Genomic DNA, 18,307 nt, shown 5'->3' with positions numbered 1-18,307 from the left:
GGTAAAATAAACACCGCGGATTATTGATCTTGGTCAATAAACGATTCGCAACCACTTCAGTATTAGCCATGCAACGACCATAACCCCCCCATAAGGAGTGCGTCAAATCAAGAGTGCTCCAGTAATTAATTAACAAATTGATTGATTTTTACCGGTTGATCTGCGTTCCTACCCCCACCTATGGTCACGAGTTGTGGGTCATGACCGAAAGAACAAGGACCTGGATACAAGCAGCCAAAATGAGTTTCCTCCGTAGGGTGTCTGGTAGGGCTGGGTATTGCCGCCAACCTCACGATACGATACGTATCACGATACAGGGGCCACAATACGATACGTATTGCGATACATATGTATCCAACATAAGACGCATTTTATTTCGTTTTTTTAAACAAAATATAGGAAAATTGGTACACTGAGACACGTGCCATGTTAAGTTTATAAGTAAAGAAATGTTGATAATCTTCCTCTGATTTAGTTTTTCTTAGCAAGACAGTGTCCAATCTCTGGTGAGCTATTTTTGCATTAATTGAAGGCAATTAACTTCAAAGACGCTGCTGGTTTTTATTTTTTAGGTACAATGCAAGCTGCAAAGGCAAACGTTAACTGCCTATTTAAAGTTAAAAAGCAATATCGATACTGACGCCTGCGTATCGATACGTGTATTGTAATGATGGCTGCAATGATATATTGCTGTATCGATTTTTTGAGCACACCCCTCGTGTCTGGGCTCTCCTTTAGAGATGGGTGAGAAGCTTGGTCGTCCGGGAAGGACTCAAGGTCAAGCTGCTACTTCTCTACGTTGAGGGTAGCCACTTGAGGTGGCTCGGGCATCTGGTTCAGATGCCTCCTAGACACCTCCTTGGAGAAGTGTTCCGTTCATGTCCCACCAGTGGGATGCCCCGGGGACGACCCAGGACATGCTGGAGAGACTATATCTCTCTTGTGGTCTGGCAATGCCTTGGGATCCCACCGGAGGAACTAGATGAAGTGGCTGGGGAGAGGGAAGTCTAGGCTTCCCTGCTAGAGCTGCTGTCCCAGCGACCCGACCCCGGATAAGTGGTAGATGATGGATGGATGGGTGATATTGTTTGTCGAGGTGATTTAATTGTAACTGTGCTATGTTCAGCAGGTTCAGACACAGCAATGTCCCCACTTACAGGTCCAGGTCACAGAGGAGTGGGGCCTCAAGGCGCACTTGCAGGTCCAGGTCAAGGCAGACTGGGGGCTCAAGGCGCACTTGCAGGTCCAGGTCAAGGCAGACTGAGGGCTCAAGGCATACTGGCAGGTCCAGACCAAGGCAGACTGAGGGCTCAAGGCGCACTGGCAGGTCCAGGTCAAGGCGCACTGGCATGTCCAGGTCAAGGCAGACTGAGGGCTCAAGGCACACTGGCAGGTCCAGGTCAAGGCAGACTGAGGGCTCAAGGCGCACTGGCAGGTCCAGGTCAAGGCGCACTGGCAGGTCCAGGTCAAGGCAGACTGGGGGCTCAAGGCACACTGGCAGGTCCAGGTCACGGCAGCCTGGGGGTTCATGGCGCACTGGCAGGTCCAGGTCATGGCAGACAAGGGGCTCAAGGCACAGCAGCAGGTCCACGTCACAGCGTGGTGATGTTTTGAGGCACACCAGCCAATCCAGGCCCGAGAGGTCATGGCAGAGAGATCTGACCAGCCCTCCGTATCAACATCTTTTGGACGTCTTTTTTTCTACGTCTTTTGGACATCCAAATGAGGGCTAATCCACGTCCAAATTAGGTCATTGTCGACGTCTTTTCAACGTTAAATTTAAGCTAATTTTAGACCGTTTTAAAGGCTCGTTTATTGCCTGACATTGTGTGATACGCGCACACACGCACGCAAAAAACAAGCCTTTAAAAACAATCGAAAATTAGTTTAAAAGTTAACAGAAAACATTGACAATGACCGAATTCTGGCTCATTTTGGCTATAGTAATAAATATGTATGTGCACAAATATTATATATATATATATATATATATATATACACACACACATATATATACATATAAAATTATTATATAATATATAACATTTCAATTACACCAAAAGCAATCCTATGGGTTTGAACTGATATTAATCAAAATTACTGAAAAAAGCACATGAATGACAATGACAATCTCCATTCATTTTTCTTTTTAATTGAACAAAACACGGATTATCTGCCGCACTGTTTTTCAGTCCTGAGAAACTGCGTAACCGCCACCTCCCTGTCTTTGTGGTACATGTTTTAGATGTTCAGAGGCACAAAGTCTTATGTAGCCCTCCGTTGCGCTCACATCAAACTTAATGACACCATCTGCAAGAGTAGAAAAAGACCAGTGAATGGAGGCAATGTGGTGTCATACACCATCCATGTTTGATTGCAAATATCAAATCCAATATCACTTTTCATTTCATTTCACTTTACATAAAATGCAACTGAAATATAGGTTGCTAAACATATATGACAAGACGAGGTAAGGTAGGACAGACGCAGGAGTAAGGTGGGCCACCAAGGCAACAGGTTTATTACCGGCCAACAGCTGTCTCCTCTCAAACTGAGAGGAGAACGGGGAATCAAAAAAGTGGAGAACAAAAGGCGCTCCACTAGGGAGGAAAAAACAGGCAAAAGGTACTGGGGACAACAGAAGGCGCTCCGCTAGGGAGGGAAAAGGGCACAAGGCAAAAGGGGTAACTAAAGGCGCTCCACTGGGGAGGAAAAGGCAAAAACACAAGGCAAAAACACAAGGCAAAAACACAAGGCAAAAACACAAGGCAAAAACACAAGGCAAAAACACAAGGCAGCGTGAACGAGGTCATGAGGACTGTGGGACGCTTCCATGCACTGACTGTGACACTTCGGCACTGAGGGTAGAATGCAGCTGGCTTTTATTGAGAGTCTTGATTGGTGGCAGGTGTTTGTAATCATGGGCGGGGACCGGTAATTATGGAGCGGCAAGAAGGGTAAGTGACCTGGGGTGAGAGGAGAGTTAGGATTTTCAAAGCATGACAGGAAACATGGATAACAAAATAAAAGCATGGGCCGTCACGCCGGTGGCGGCGTGACAATATAGCTATGGTTCTCTCCTTTTTCAACATTATTTGGCCTTACCTTGTATTGCTTTATAAACTTTAGTTTGCTCCAAAGGCTTCTTGTCCTTTTCCCCCTTTCCCTTCATATTAAATTTGCCATAAGGCCATTCGTGAAGAGCCTTGAGGAGAGGGAAAAAATCAAAAATAAAAATTACTTATAAATCAATGTCAATAACATGTTTAGAAACATTGCACAGGTCATCAAGTCCACTGATCGTGTACATTATTGCAGAAGAGCTGGTCTAAAGGAGGCAAAGGGGCAAATAAATAAATAAACATAAACATGGAGAGTTCTATATGTTGGCTGACAAACTGGTGGAGCACTTGGTAAACTACTGTCACGCTGCTGAAGTCCTGCATCATCCTCACTATCTGACAAATATGCTGCTTGAAGTCGGCTACTTGGCCTGAAAACACATTATATTGAAAATGTAGGTGTTTTCTAAAAATAAATGGTAATATTAAATCAGAGAAAGGAATTGTAACATTATTTGGTGGGCTTCGACTTTCAAACAAAGCATTAAAGGATATGTAAACTGTTCGCTCATTCAAGCATCAATACAGCAAATTATGGAAGTGTTCACTTCAATAGGAATGGTTTACAATACTTCACGTACATTTTGCGTCTTGCTTTTTTTGCACTGCAGTTTTCAGCATCTGACTGAAGGTCTGATCGCTGCTCTGCCTCTCGCAGCTTCTGTCTCCCTTCCAGATAATTATCTGTTTGAAGCGAGAAAAAAAAAATCAATAACATGTGAAACCACTAAATATAACCATATTTGTATACATACCAGTTGTAAACATCACTCGAATAGTCCATGTCATCCAGTCTGGCTCAGGATGGACTTTTTGCTTAATGGCTGTCTCTAGAGCCTTCGCTCTGAGATGTGGCCATCGGCATTCATTGTCCTTGACCCAAGCACCTGGGACTAGCTCTACCTCACTGGTCTCCAGGAATTCGACTATTTTAAACATGTCTTTAAAAAAAAAAAAAAAAATGTAATTCTGCAGCTTTACAATTACAGTGTTCCCTCGTTTTCCGCTGGGGTTAGGCTCCAAAAAATACCCGCAATAAATGAAATCCGCGAAGTAGTTAGCTTTATGTTTTACAACTCTTATAAATGTTTTAAGGCTCAAAAATCCCCGACCGCACAATTTATCCACATTTCTCATTGAGGCATTTACATGTTCTCCCATTTCTCTCTTGTTCAAACATTGACAATGTTCAAACCTTCATAAATTTTATAAAATGGGTATTTTACTGTAAAAAAATATGCAAAATTGCACTTAAAAAAAAATCCGCGATACAGCGAGACCGCGAAAAGTGAACCGCGTTGTAGCGAGGGAAGACTGTACTGCAAAATTAATGGAAACAATAGATATCATTACAGTAGATAGTCTCATCACAAGATCTCCGGGACTGAACTTGGATTTACAAGTACGGTGGTATGAAATGCGTGAAAAGATTTTCAAATAGCAGTTCAACAACATGTTAGAATGTATTACTAAAAATAATTAAGCACTGTATGGTAATTTTGGAAACTCTAGTTTTAGTGTTGTTGAAATACTGTGTTACACTTTGCGCTGACTGGACTGCATTTTTGTTTGCATCACTATTGAACTGGTTACTGAATGTACAAAAATGTCACCCCATTGCATCCATGAACTCTCGTTTAGTTACTTGCGCGTAACAAAGGAATAGCTCCAAATCTCCCTTTATATGGTAACTTGACACACTTTACTATTTCATCATCAAGTTTGCTGGCTTTAACATGTTTTGACAGACTACACACAACATATATCCCAACCTCAGTAGAGTTCGTGGGGTAGTCAAAAAAATGATGCTTGCTGTTCATATTCCCTGTACACTATATAGGTTCCATCATCACACAAAACAATATTTACCACTACAGCTATGAGGTTGCCAATTTTAACACAACTGTCTTTCTCACAACAGATGTTAATAGTTGCAAGCCCTATGACTGCCTCCTGAAACTGCACAACAGTTTTGAAACTGTCTGGTACGGGACCATCTTTGTGCTCTCTCAGTAGGGTTCCCTTTCCCTGTATTTTTTCCCATTCCTAAGGAAACTATTCCTTTCTGAGAGTCTACGGATGATCTGAGGTAAAGGATGGTGAGGTGTTCTTATAATTTTCTTAATCCTTCCCAGGAAGTTCTCAAATGGGGAGCCAGATATTAAGTTCAGGTTTCCATGCAGTCTTACATCCTCGCAAAGATGTGTCAGTCCATGAACATTGTAAACAACATTCTCTGGACCATACAACTGACTAAAATGTTCCACAAAGTACACAAGTAGCCTGTGAGTAAAATCATTTAGGGCCAGATATAATGCTGGATTTGACAATATAAAAATGGATACAGATGGCAGCATAAAGTTTTGATATAGTGGAACTGCAAGCTGTCACGTTTCAGTTTGTTTGGGTTTTTGTTTTATTTTGGTGAGTGTTGGTTGTCTGGTGTTCCTGTCTTCTTCCCCAGTCTCGTTATGGTTAACCTTGTCCACCTGCTTGTGTCTTCCTTTCCTGGTGTGTATTGCTGATTGGTTCCCCCTCCCTGCTGTGTCTCCCAGGTGTGTCCTGTTATTGTCATTAGTGTTTGTATAAGGGAGTGGTGTTTGTCTCACGCGGGTGTGGGAGCATTGTCTGATGTTTGCTGTTTGAATGTCTGCATGTCTAGTCACAGTGGTGTCTTTATTGCCAAGTCTACCAAGTCTTTATTGCCAAGTCTACCAAGTCTTTATTGCCAAGTCTACCAAGTCTGTTATTGCCAAGTCTACCAAGTCTGTTATTGCCAAGTCTACCAAGTCTGTTATTGCCAAGTCTACCAAGTCTGTTATTGCCAAGTCTACCAAGTCTTCCACGCCAAAGTCTACCAAGCCTTCCACGCCAAGTCTGCTAAGGCAAGTCTTCCACGCCAAGTCTTCCACGCCAAGTCTTCCACGCCAAGTCTTCCACGCCAAGTCTTCCACGCCAAGTCTTCCACGCCAAGTCTTCCACGCCAAGTCTTCCACGCCAAGTCTGCTAAGTCTTCCACGCCAAGTCTGCTAAGTCTTCCACGCCAAGTCCGCTAAGTCTTCCACGCCAAGTCTTCCACGCCAAGTCTTCCACGCCAAGTCTTCCACGCCAAGTCTTCCACGCCAAGTCTTCCACGCCAAGTCTTCCACGCCAAGTCTTCCACGGCAAGTCTGCTAAGTCTTCCACGCCAAGTCTTCCCCGCCAAGTCTTCCCCGCCAAGTCTTCCCCGCCAAGTCTTCCCCGCCAAGTCTTCCCCGCCAAGTCTTCCCCGCCAAGTCTTCCACGCTAAGTCTTCCACGCCAAGTCTGCGCCAAGTCTGCTAAGTCTTCCGCGCCAAGTCTTCCGCGCCAAGTCTTCCGCGCCAAGTCTTCCCCGCCAAGTCTTCCCCGCCAAGTCTTCCCCGCCAAGTCTTCCCCGCCAAGTCTTCCCCGCCAAGTCTTCCACGCCAAGTCTTCCACGCCAAGTCTTCCACGCCAAGTCTTCCACGCCAAGTCTTCCACGCCAAGTCTTCCACGCCAAGTCTTCCACGCCAAGTCTGCGCCAAGTCTGCTAAGTCTTCCGCGCCAAGTCTTCCGCGCCAAGTCTTCCCCGCCAAGTCTTCCCCGCCAAGTCTTCCCCGCCAAGTCTTCCCCGCCAAGTCTTCCCCGCCAAGTCTTCCCCGCCAAGTCTTCCCCGCCAAGTCTTCCCCGCCAAGTCTGCTAAGTCTTCCACGCCAAGTCTGCTAAGTCTTCCACGCCAAGTCTGCTAAGTCTTCCACGCCAAGTCTTCCACGCCAAGTCTTCCACGCCAAGTCTTCCACGCCAAGTCTTCCACGCCAAGTCTTCCACGCCAAGTCTTCCCCGCCAAGTCTTCCCCGCCAAGTCTTCCCCGCCAAGTCTTCCCCGCCAAGTCTTCCCCGCCAAGTCTTCCACGCCAAGTCTTCCACGCCAAGTCTTCCACGCCAAGTCTTCCACGCCAAGTCTTCCACGCCAAGTCTTCCACGCCAAGTCTTCCACGCCAAGTCTTCCACGCCAAGTCTTCCACGCCAAGTCTGCTAAGTCTTCCACGCCAAGTCTGCTAAGTCTTCCACGCCAAGTCTGCTAAGTCTTCCACGCCAAGTCTGCTAAGTCTTCCACGCCAAGTCTGCTAAGTCTTCCACGCCAAGTCTTCCACGCCAAGTCTTCCACGCCAAGTCTTCCACGCCAAGTCTTCCACGCCAAGTCTTCCACGCCAAGTCTTCCACGCCAAGTCTTCCACGCCAAGTCTTCCACGCCAAGTCTTCCACGCCAAGTCTTCCACGCCAAGTCTGCTAAGTCTTCCACGCTAAGTCTTCCACGCCAAGTCTTCCACGCTAAGTCTTCCACGCCAAGTCTTCCACGCCAAGTCTTCCACGCCAAGTCTTCCACGCCAAGTCTTCCACGCCAAGTCTTCCACGCCAAGTCTTCCACGCCAAGTCTTCCACGCCAAGTCTTCCACGCCAAGTCTTCCACGCCAAGTCTTCCACGCCAAGTCTTCCACGCCAAGTCTTCCACGCCAAGTCTTCCACGCCAAGTCTTCCACGCCAAGTCTTCCACGTCTTCCACGCCAAGTCTTCCACGCCAAGTCTTCCACGCCAAGTCTTCCACGCCAAGTCTTCCACGCCAAGTCTTCCACGCCAAGTCTTCCACGCCAAGTCTTCCACGCCAAGTCTGCTAAGTCTTCCACGCCAAGTCTGCTAAGTCTTCCACGCCAAGTCTGCTAAGTCTTCCACGCCAAGTCTGCTAAGTCTTCCACGCCAAGTCTTCCACGCCAAGTCTTCCACGCCAAGTCTGCTAAGTCTTCCACGCCAAGTCTGCTAAGTCTTCCACGCCAAGTCTGCTAAGTCTTCCACGCCAAGTCTGCTAAGTCTTCCACGCCAAGTCTGCTAAGTCTTCCACGCCAAGTCTGCTAAGTCTTCCACGCCAAGTCTTCCACGCCAAGTCTTCCACGCCAAGTCTTCCACGCCAAGTCTTCCACGCCAAGTCTTCCACGCCAAGTCTTCCACGCCAAGTCTTCCACGCCAAGTCTTCCACGCCAAGTCTTCCACGCCAAGTCTTCCACGCCAAGTCTTCCACGCCAAGTCTGCTAAGTCTTCCACGCCAAGTCTTCCACGCCAAGTCTTCCACGCCAAGTCTTCCACGCCAAGTCTTCCACGCCAAGTCTTCCACGCCAAGTCTTCCACGCCAAGTCTTCCACGCCAAGTCTTCCACGCCAAGTCTTCCACGCCAAGTCTTCCACGCCAAGTCTTCCACGCCAAGTCTTCCACGCCAAGTCTTCCACGCCAAGTCTTCCACGCCAAGTCTTCCACGCCAAGTCTTCCACGCCAAGTCTTCCACGCCAAGTCTGCTAAGTCTTCCACGCCAAGTCTGCTAAGTCTTCCACGCCAAGTCTGCTAAGTCTTCCACGCCAAGTCTGCTAAGTCTTCCACGCCAAGTCTGCTAAGTCTTCCACGCCAAGTCTGCTAAGTCTTCCACGCCAAGTCTTCCACGCCAAGTCTTCCACGCCAAGTCTGCTAAGTCTTCCACGCCAAGTCTTCCACGCCAAGTCTTCCACGCCAAGTCTTCCACGCCAAGTCTTCCACGCCAAGTCTTCCACGCCAAGTCTTCCACGCCAAGTCTTCCACGCCAAGTCTTCCACGCCAAGTCTTCCACGCCAAGTCTGCTAAGTCTTCCACGCCAAGTCTGCTAAGTCTTCCACGCCAAGTCTGCTAAGTCTTCCACGCCAAGTCTGCTAAGTCTTCCACGCCAAGTCTGCTAAGTCTTCCACGCCAAGTCTGCTAAGTCTTCCACGCCAAGTCTGCTAAGTCTTCCACGCCAAGTCTGCTAAGTCTTCCACGCCAAGTCTGCTAAGTCTTCCACGCCAAGTCTGCTAAGTCTTCCACGCCAAGTCTGCTAAGTCTTCCACGCCAAGTCTGCTAAGTCTTCCACGCCAAGTCTGCTAAGTCTTCCACGCCAAGTCTGCTAAGTCTTCCACGCCAAGTCTTCCACGCCAAGTCTTCCACGCCAAGTCTTCCACGCCAAGTCTTCCACGCCAAGTCTTCCACGCCAAGTCTTCCACGCCAAGTCTTCCACGCCAAGTCTTCCACGCCAAGTCTTCCACGCCAAGTCTTCCACGCCAAGTCTTCCACGCCAAGTCTTCCACGCCAAGTCTTCCACGCCAAGTCTGCTAAGTCTTCCACGCCAAGTCTGCTAAGTCTTCCACGCCAAGTCTGCTAAGTCTTCCACGCCAAGTCTGCTAAGTCTTCCACGCCAAGTCTGCTAAGTCTTCCACGCCAAGTCTGCTAAGTCTTCCACGCCAAGTCTGCTAAGTCTTCCACGCCAAGTCTGCTAAGTCTTCCACGCCAAGTCTGCTAAGTCTTCCACGCCAAGTCTTCCACGCCAAGTCTGCTAAGTCTTCCACGCCAAGTCTGCTAAGTCTTCCACGCCAAGTCTGCTAAGTCTTCCACGCCAAGTCTTCCACGCCAAGTCTTCCACGCCAAGTCTTCCACGCCAAGTCTTCCACGCCAAGTCTTCCACGCCAAGTCTTCCACGCCAAGTCTGCCACGCCAAGTCTGCCACGCCAAGTCTGCCACGCCAAGTCTTCCACGCCAAGTCTTCCACGCCAAGTCTGCCACGCCAAGTCTGCTAAGTCTTCCACGCCAAGTCTGCTAAGTCTTCCACGCCAAGTCTGCTAAGTCTTCCACGCCAAGTCTGCTAAGTCTTCCACGCCAAGTCTGCTAAGTCTTCCACGCCAAGTCTGCTAAGTCTTCCACGCCAAGTCTTCCACGCCAAGTCTTCCACGCCAAGTCTTCCACGCCAAGTCTTCCACGCCAAGTCTTCCACGCCAAGTCTTCCACGCCAAGTCTTCCACGCCAAGTCTTCCACGCCAAGTCTTCCACGCCAAGTCTTCCACGCCAAGTCTTCCACGCCAAGTCTTCCACGCCAAGTCTGCTAAGTCTTCCACGCCAAGTCTGCTAAGTCTTCCACGCCAAGTCTGCTAAGTCTTCCACGCCAAGTCTGCTAAGTCTTCCACGCCAAGTCTGCTAAGTCTTCCACGCCAAGTCTGCTAAGTCTTCCACGCCAAGTCTGCTAAGTCTTCCACGCCAAGTCTGCTAAGTCTTCCACGCCAAGTCTGCTAAGTCTTCCACGCCAAGTCTGCTAAGTCTTCCACGCCAAGTCTGCTAAGTCTTCCACGCCAAGTCTGCTAAGTCTTCCACGCCAAGTCTGCTAAGTCTTCCACGCCAAGTCTGCTAAGTCTTCCACGCCAAGTCTGCTAAGTCTTCCACGCCAAGTCTTCCACGCCAAGTCTGCTAAGTCTTCCACGCCAAGTCTTCCACGCCAAGTCTGCTAAGTCTTCCACGCCAAGTCTGCTAAGTCTTCCACGCCAAGTCTGCTAAGTCTTCCACGCCAAGTCTGCTAAGTCTTCCACGCCAAGTCTGCTAAGTCTTCCACGCCAAGTCTGCTAAGTCTTCCACGCCAAGTCTTCCACGCCAAGTCTTCCACGCCAAGTCTTCCACGCCAAGTCTTCCACGCCAAGTCTTCCACGCCAAGTCTTCCACGCCAAGTCTTCCACGCCAAGTCTTCCACGCCAAGTCTTCCACGCCAAGTCTTCCACGCCAAGTCTGCCACGCCAAGTCTTCCACGCCAAGTCTGCCACGCCAAGTCTTCCACGCCAAGTCTGCTAAGTCTTCCACGCCAAGTCTGCTAAGTCTTCCACGCCAAGTCTGCTAAGTCTTCCACGCCAAGTCTGCTAAGTCTTCCACGCCAAGTCTGCTAAGTCTTCCACGCCAAGTCTGCTAAGTCTTCCACGCCAAGTCTGCTAAGTCTTCCACGCCAAGTCTGCTAAGTCTTCCACGCCAAGTCTTCCACGCCAAGTCTGCTAAGTCTTCCACGCCAAGTCTGCTAAGTCTTCCACGCCAAGTCTGCTAAGTCTTCCACGCCAAGTCTGCTAAGTCTTCCACGCCAAGTCTTCCACGCCAAGTCTTCCACGCCAAGTCTTCCACGCCAAGTCTTCCACGCCAAGTCTTCCACGCCAAGTCTGCCACGCCAAGTCTGCCACGCCAAGTCTTCCACGCTAAGTCTTCCACGCCAAGTCTGCTAAGTCTTCCACGCCAAGTCTGCTAAGTCTTCCACGCCAAGTCTGCTAAGTCTTCCACGCCAAGTCTGCTAAGTCTTCCACGCCAAGTCTGCTAAGTCTTCCACGCCAAGTCTGCTAAGTCTTCCACGCCAAGTCTTCCACGCCAAGTCTTCCACGCCAAGTCTTCCACGCCAAGTCTTCCACGCCAAGTCTTCCACGCCAAGTCTGCTAAGTCTTCCACGCCAAGTCTGCTAAGTCTTCCACGCCAAGTCTGCTAAGTCTTCCACGCCAAGTCTGCTAAGTCTTCCACGCCAAGTCTGCTAAGTCTTCCACGCCAAGTCTGCTAAGTCTTCCACGCCAAGTCTTCCACGCCAAGTCTTCCACGCCAAGTCTTCCACGCCAAGTCTTCCACGCCAAGTCTTCCACGCCAAGTCTTCCACGCCAAGTCTTCCACGCCAAGTCTTCCACGCCAAGTCTTCCACGCCTTCCACGCCAAGTCTGCTAAGTCTTCCACGCCAAGTCTGCTAAGTCTTCCACGCCAAGTCTGCTAAGTCTTCCACGCCAAGTCTGCTAAGTCTTCCACGCCAAGTCTGCTAAGTCTTCCACGCCAAGTCTGCTAAGTCTTCCACGCCAAGTCTGCTAAGTCTTCCACGCCAAGTCTGCTAAGTCTTCCACGCCAAGTCTGCTAAGTCTTCCACGCCAAGTCTTCCACGCCAAGTCTGCTAAGTCTTCCACGCCAAGTCTGCTAAGTCTTCCACGCCAAGTCTGCTAAGTCTTCCACGCCAAGTCTGCTAAGTCTTCCACGCCAAGTCTTCCACGCCAAGTCTTCCACGCCAAGTCTTCCACGCCAAGTCTTCCACGCCAAGTCTTCCACGCCAAGTCTTCCACGCCAAGTCTGCCACGCCAAGTCTGCCACGCCAAGTCTGCCACGCCAAGTCTGCCACGCCAAGTCTGCCACGCCAAGTCTGCCACGCCAAGTCTGCCACGCCAAGTCTGCCACGCCAAGTCTGCCACGCCAAGTCTGCTAAGTCTGCCACGCCAAGTCTGCTAAGTCTGCCACGCCAAGTCTGCTAAGTCTTCCACGCCAAGTCTGCTAAGTCTTCCACGCCAAGTCTGCTAAGTCTTCCACGCCAAGTCTGCTAAGTCTTCCACGCCAAGTCTGCTAAGTCTTCCACGCCAAGTCTGCTAAGTCTTCCACGCCAAGTCTTCCACGCCAAGTCTTCCACGCCAAGTCTGCCACGCCAAGTCTGCCACGCCAAGTCTGCCACGCCAAGTCAGCCACGCCAAGTCTGCCACGCCAAGTCAGCCACGCCAAGTCAGCCACGCCAAGTCTGCCACGCCAAGTCTTCAAAGTCAGCCACGCCAAGTCTTCAAAGTCAGCCACGCCAAGTCTTCAAAGTCAGCCACGCCAAGTCTTCAAAGTCAGCCACGCCAAGTCTTCAAAGTCAGCCACGCCAAGTCTTCAAAGTCAGCCACGCCAAGTCAAGTCTTCAAAGTCAGCCACGCCACGCCAAGTCTTCAAAGTCAGCCACGCCACGCCAAGTCTTCAAAGTCAGCCACGCCACGCCAAGTCTTCAAAGTCAGCCACGCCACGCCAAGTCTTCAAAGTCAGCCACGCCACGCCAAGTCTTCAAAGTCAGCCACGCCACGCCAAGTCTTCAAAGTCAGCCACGCCACGCCAAGTCTTCAAAGTCAGCCACGCCACGCCAAGTCTTCAAAGTCAGCCACGCCACGCCAAGTCTCTGCCTCACGCCACGCCAAGTCTTCAAAGTCAGCCACGCCACGCCAAGTCTCTGCCTCACGCCACGCCAAGTCTCTGCCTCACGCCACGCCAAGTCTCTGCCTCACGCCACGCCAAGTCTCTGCCTCACGCCACGCCAAGTCTCTGCCTCACGCCACGCCAAGTCTCTGCATCACGCCACGCCAAGTCTCTGCATCACGCCACGCCAAGTCTCTGCATCACGCCACGCCAAGTCTCTGCATCACGCCACGCCAAGTCTCTGCATCACGCCACGCCAAGTCTCTGCATCACGCCACGCCAAGTCTCTGCATCACGCCACGCCAAGTCTCTGCATCACGCCACGCCAAGTCTCTGCATCACGCCACGCCAAGTCTCTGCATCACGCCACGCCAAGTCTCTGCATCACGCCACGCCAAGTCTCTGCATCACGCCACGCCAAGTCTCTGCATCACGCCACGCCAAGTCTGCGCCATGATCTGTGTCCACGTCCAGCCCAGTCTACTCCCCTTCCGTCTCGTCCAGTCCTTCCCCATCATAGTTAATAAAGTTCCTTACATCATCTTTCCAGTCTGTCTTCCCGCCTGTTTCCTCCGCTTTTGGGTCCACCCATACCCCCAACCTAACAGAATGCTCCCACCAACCCGGACCCAGCGGAGGTTCCAAGTCCCCGTTCCGGCTCCGCGCCGGATTCAAGTCCCCGTTCCGGCTCCGCGCCGGCCTCAGGACCCCGTTCCGGCTCCGCGCCGGCCTCAGGACCCCGTTCCGGCTCCGCGCCGGCCTCAGGACCCCGTTCCGGCTCCGCGCCGGCCTCAGGACCCCGTTCCGGCTCCGGCCTCAGGACCCCGTTCCGGCGCCCCGCCGGCCTCAGGACCCCGTTCCGGCGCCCCGCCGGCTCCAGGCCCTTGTCCCGGCACCTCGGCAGCCCATGAATGCCACGCCTGTGCCGCTGCTGCCGCTTCAGCCCCTGGCCTCTTTGCCTGTGCCGCTGCTGCCGCTTCAGCCCCTGGCCACTTCGTCGCTGCCGGCCCCGGATGCAACGCCTGTTCCGCTGCCGCCGCAGGCCCTGGCCGCTTCGCCTGTGCCGCTGCCGCCGCAGCCCCTTGCCGCTTCGCCTGTGCCGCTGCCGCCGCAGCCCCTGGCCGCTTCGCCTGTGCCGCCGCAGCCCCTGGCCGCTTCGCCGGTGCCGCTGCCGCCGCAGCCCCTGGCCGCTTCGCCGGTGCCGCTGCCGCCGCAGCCCCTGGCCGCTTCGCCGGTGCCGCTGCCGCCGCAGCCCCTGGCCGCTTCGCCGGTGCCGCTGCCGCCGCAGCCCCTGGCCGCTTCGCCGGTGCCGCTGCCGCCGCAGCCCCTGGCCGCTTCGCCGGTGCCGCTGCCGCCGCAGCCCCTGGCCGCTTCGCCGGTGCCGCTGCCGCAGCAGTCCCTGGCTGCAACGCCTGTGCCGCTTAAGCCCCTGGCGTCTCAGGTCCCCTCGTCGCGGCCAATTGGCATCTCAGGTCCCCTCGTCACGGCAGAGTTGCCGCCTTCTCCAGTTTCCTCGTCTTTGCCCCAAGTCAAGTCCCCAGCTTCCTCGTCTCTGCCCCAGCCAAAGTCCCCAGCTTCCTCGTCTCTGGCCCAGCCAAAGTCCCCAGTCTTGGGGTCCAAGTCTTCTACGCCAAAGTCTACCAAGTCTTCTACGCCAAAGTCTACCAAGTCTTCTACGCCAAAGTCTACCAAGTCTTCTGCGCCAAGTCTTCTGCGCCAAGTCTTCTGCGCCAAGTCTTCTGCGCCAAGTCTTCTGCGCCAAGTCTTCTGCGCCAAGTCTTCTGCGCCAAGTCTTCTGCGCCAAGTCTTCTGCGCCAAGTCTTCTGCGCCAAGTCTTCTGCGCCAAGTCTTCCGCGCCAAGTCTTCCGCGCCAAGTCTTCCGCGCCAAGTCTTCCGCGCCAAGTCTTCCGCGCCAAGTCTTCCCCGCCAAGTCTTCCCCGCCAAGTCTTCCCCGCCAAGTCTTCCGCGCCAAGTCTTCCCCGCCAAGTCTTCCCCGCCAAGTCTTCCCCGCCAAGTCTTCCCCGCCAAGTCTTCCCCGCCAAGTCTTCCCCGCCAAGTCTTCCCCGCCAAGTCTTCCACGCCAAGTCTTCCACGCCAAGTCTTCCACGCCAAGTCTTCCACGCCAAGTCTTCCACGCCAAGTCAGCCACGCCAAGTCAGCCACGCCAAGTCTTCAAAGTCAGCCACGCCAAGTCAGCCACGCCAAGTCTTCAAAGTCAGCCACGCCAAGTCTTCAAAGTCAGCCACGCCAAGTCTTCAAAGTCAGCCACGCCAAGTCTTCAAAGTCAGCCACGCCAAGTCTTCAAAGTCAGCCACGCCAAGTCTTCAAAGTCAGCCACGCCAAGTCTCGTCCAGTTCTTCCCCGTCATAGTTAATAAAGTTCCTTACATCATCTTTCCAGTATGTCTTCCCGCCTGTTTCCTCCGCTTTTGGGTCCACCCATACCCCCAACGTAACACAAGCACATCACAGAGGACTACTGGACCAGTGTACAATAAAAACTGCCTTAGCTCTGTTGCCTTCCATCTTTGCCTCTCTAATAATGATCAAGGCTTTCTTGCAAATTCAGTTGGAATGAAAGATTTCAACACCAATAGTGCATTTGAAATCAGCTCACTCTGACCGGCAGAGATTCGCACACGCAGTGTTCCTGAACCATGCCAAAGATCTAACAGTTTTCTCATGACACCAAGACAAACTAAGTGCATATAATCATGTGGAAAGCATGTCACCATTGCAATATTTTCATCTTTTAAAGGTGAAATTTCATTATGGTGGCCCTCATCAGACATAGTGATAAAAGAGGCATCAGTTCTGCAAGCACTGTTGACCTCTGGGAAGGTCATCCTGTGGTTGATCCAAACACCTTTCTGAATGCATTTATCACATCCAAAATATCCTGTATGAGACTTTATCCCCTTGATAAATGCTCTAGCTGGAGCATCACAAATGACAGAGCTCACCCGAAGAAAAAAAATGTTTGCCTTTTATGACAAAGCCCTTGCCAACTCTTTGCAATTCACTCACAAGATCTTCCAAATATTCATTTAGTGAGGATGGTTTGGAGTCACCACAAAAGAGTGCAAGAATAACTGGTTTCTTTGAATATTCCTGAAGTAACCCCAAAATGGGCCAAAACTGGATGTTAGAACTTTTAAAGAGTGGCAAACCATCAATGTTCAGCTGCAGTCTAAACACGTGTCCATCCGGGATCTTTGACCATACGCTCTCAAAGGCTTTTGTAAGTGACCCTAGTATGCCAAAGTAAAAGTATTTACCACCAGCTAGACTTTGTACATTATATACAGTTTTGGTTCTGAGGAGAGTTCTACCATCCCTGGGTAACATGGGATGATAAATTTTCAGGATGGTCAGGAGAGCAGTCAAAGCAACCAAAGAGATATTAAAATTTACAGCCCAGTCACACAAAGATGTATTTAAAGAATCTCCACAAGCATTTTCATCTACATCATCCGCTTGATCATCTGAGTATGCTGACTCAGATGAGGCTGAATTTGCTTCATCAGGTTCTGCTTCAGCTTGATAAACCTCAGCTACAGAATGAAGATCCTCATGTACAGCCTCAGTTTCACTCTGAAAGGAAGCTATCAAGGTGTTGACTTTTTTTTACAGCCCGCTTTCTCCTTGATACAAGACTCCTTGTATCCATTGTTAAGTCTTAAACTGGTAATAAAAGCAATACCTTTAATATGATGTGGTGCTGGATGGACAAATCAAACTGTGGGGGGGGAAAAAAAGGCATGATTAAAAAAAAAAATGAATGTACAGGAAACATATTTATGACACAACCAATGTGCAAACGCGAAACCATAAATTTAAAATAGAAATTTCCTTTAAAATGTTTTGTGATTGGGATACTACAGGCCACCTAAAAAGCACACAACATAGCACCCATTCCATATATTATCTGAACTCCTTATCCTCCTTTATCATCCCTGCCGTCTTTGGGCTGGTTGCCATACAAAATAACTTGCAAATTAATCTCCTAATGTTATACAGTATTCATGTGAGTTCACGTGTTTCCACAACTGTCCCACTTAGCTCAAATTACTCAGCAAACTCCCGTTATGGGCCACAGGCAATGTATGATAATGCCCACAGGAAATTTGGTATTTTATTTGTTACTCTAGCTAGCTAACTTTACCGCACCGGAACAGATGCTATTTTAGCTCACAAAGAAGTGTTCAAACACACGCCTGGTATTTAACAAACATCCGTGACATTTCAATTATTTGAAATAAAACATTAATATGTGAAAACAAGCTCACCTACCCACTTCAATGTGGCCCAGTAGTCGAGTGGATGGCGGTTTGTTTGTTTGTTTGTTTGTTTTTTTAACAGGAGGGTTGACAGCGGCGCTCTGTGTCGCTCGGTGCAATACAGTGTCCTGCATGGGCAGTCAATGAAACGTTAAATAAGTAAGGCTAGTAAAAGACAACTCCGTTCCAAAACAACAACAACAACAAAACAAGTCACTTACCACAGTAGTCGGTTTCTTCGTGGCTCCAAAAGAATATGTGTGACTACTATCCTGACGTCAAAACGCCACACAAATATTAATGTTTCAATTGAATTTAGCCGCCGGCGACGTCACTTCTCGATCCAGCGAGTAAACGGCATCCAGCGTCGCAGTGCTTTTTTTTTTGGGCGGGCGGATGTCTGTTCTGGCCCGGCAACGGCATCATACTTGTGTATCGTCACACTAAGAAAAACCTGTGGGCCAAAACTCACACCACGGTCATGGGCCATGAACAGTATAAATACCCTTGGCCCAGTAACAACTTCACTTAATGATTATAAACATGTGGTATCATCATCTGGGCCGAGTTTGGCTTATACACAGTTAATCTGTCCGGCTATCAGCCGACACTGACGGAAGACAGCCAGAATTGGCCCAGAACTGACTGCTATCTGGGGATAGTTTTCACAAGTTTTTCTTAAAAAAAAAAAAAAAAAAAAAATTGATAACCCAACAGGGTAATCAACAAAGCAACTGTGAGAAAGTTAAAGATTGCCTGTATACATTACCGTATCCTGGGTGTATCAGGAACTTCACTGTCATGCTTGGCCCGATAATGCCTCAGCATTGAGGAGGTGCTTTTGTTTATGTAGGACAACTTTGATGAACAAATGCGACATTTCACCTGCAAAACTAATGTGAATGACAAATTAAGAGTTACCTTGAAATTGATTTGAATTAGAATGGAACAAGTTGCAAATCAGAGGAAATGAGGAGTTTGAAATAAATACCTTATTTTCAGAAATGGAAATTCTGAAAAAGTGCACTGCATCCCTGGGTGGGCTCGAACCACCAACCTTTCAGTTAACAGGTGAACGGGCTGACCTATTGCGCC

This window comes from Festucalex cinctus, chromosome 1 (genome assembly GCF_051991245.1).
Source record: "Festucalex cinctus isolate MCC-2025b chromosome 1, RoL_Fcin_1.0, whole genome shotgun sequence".
Taxonomy (NCBI): domain Eukaryota; kingdom Metazoa; phylum Chordata; class Actinopteri; order Syngnathiformes; family Syngnathidae; genus Festucalex; species Festucalex cinctus.
This window is presented reverse-complemented; position numbering follows the sequence as displayed.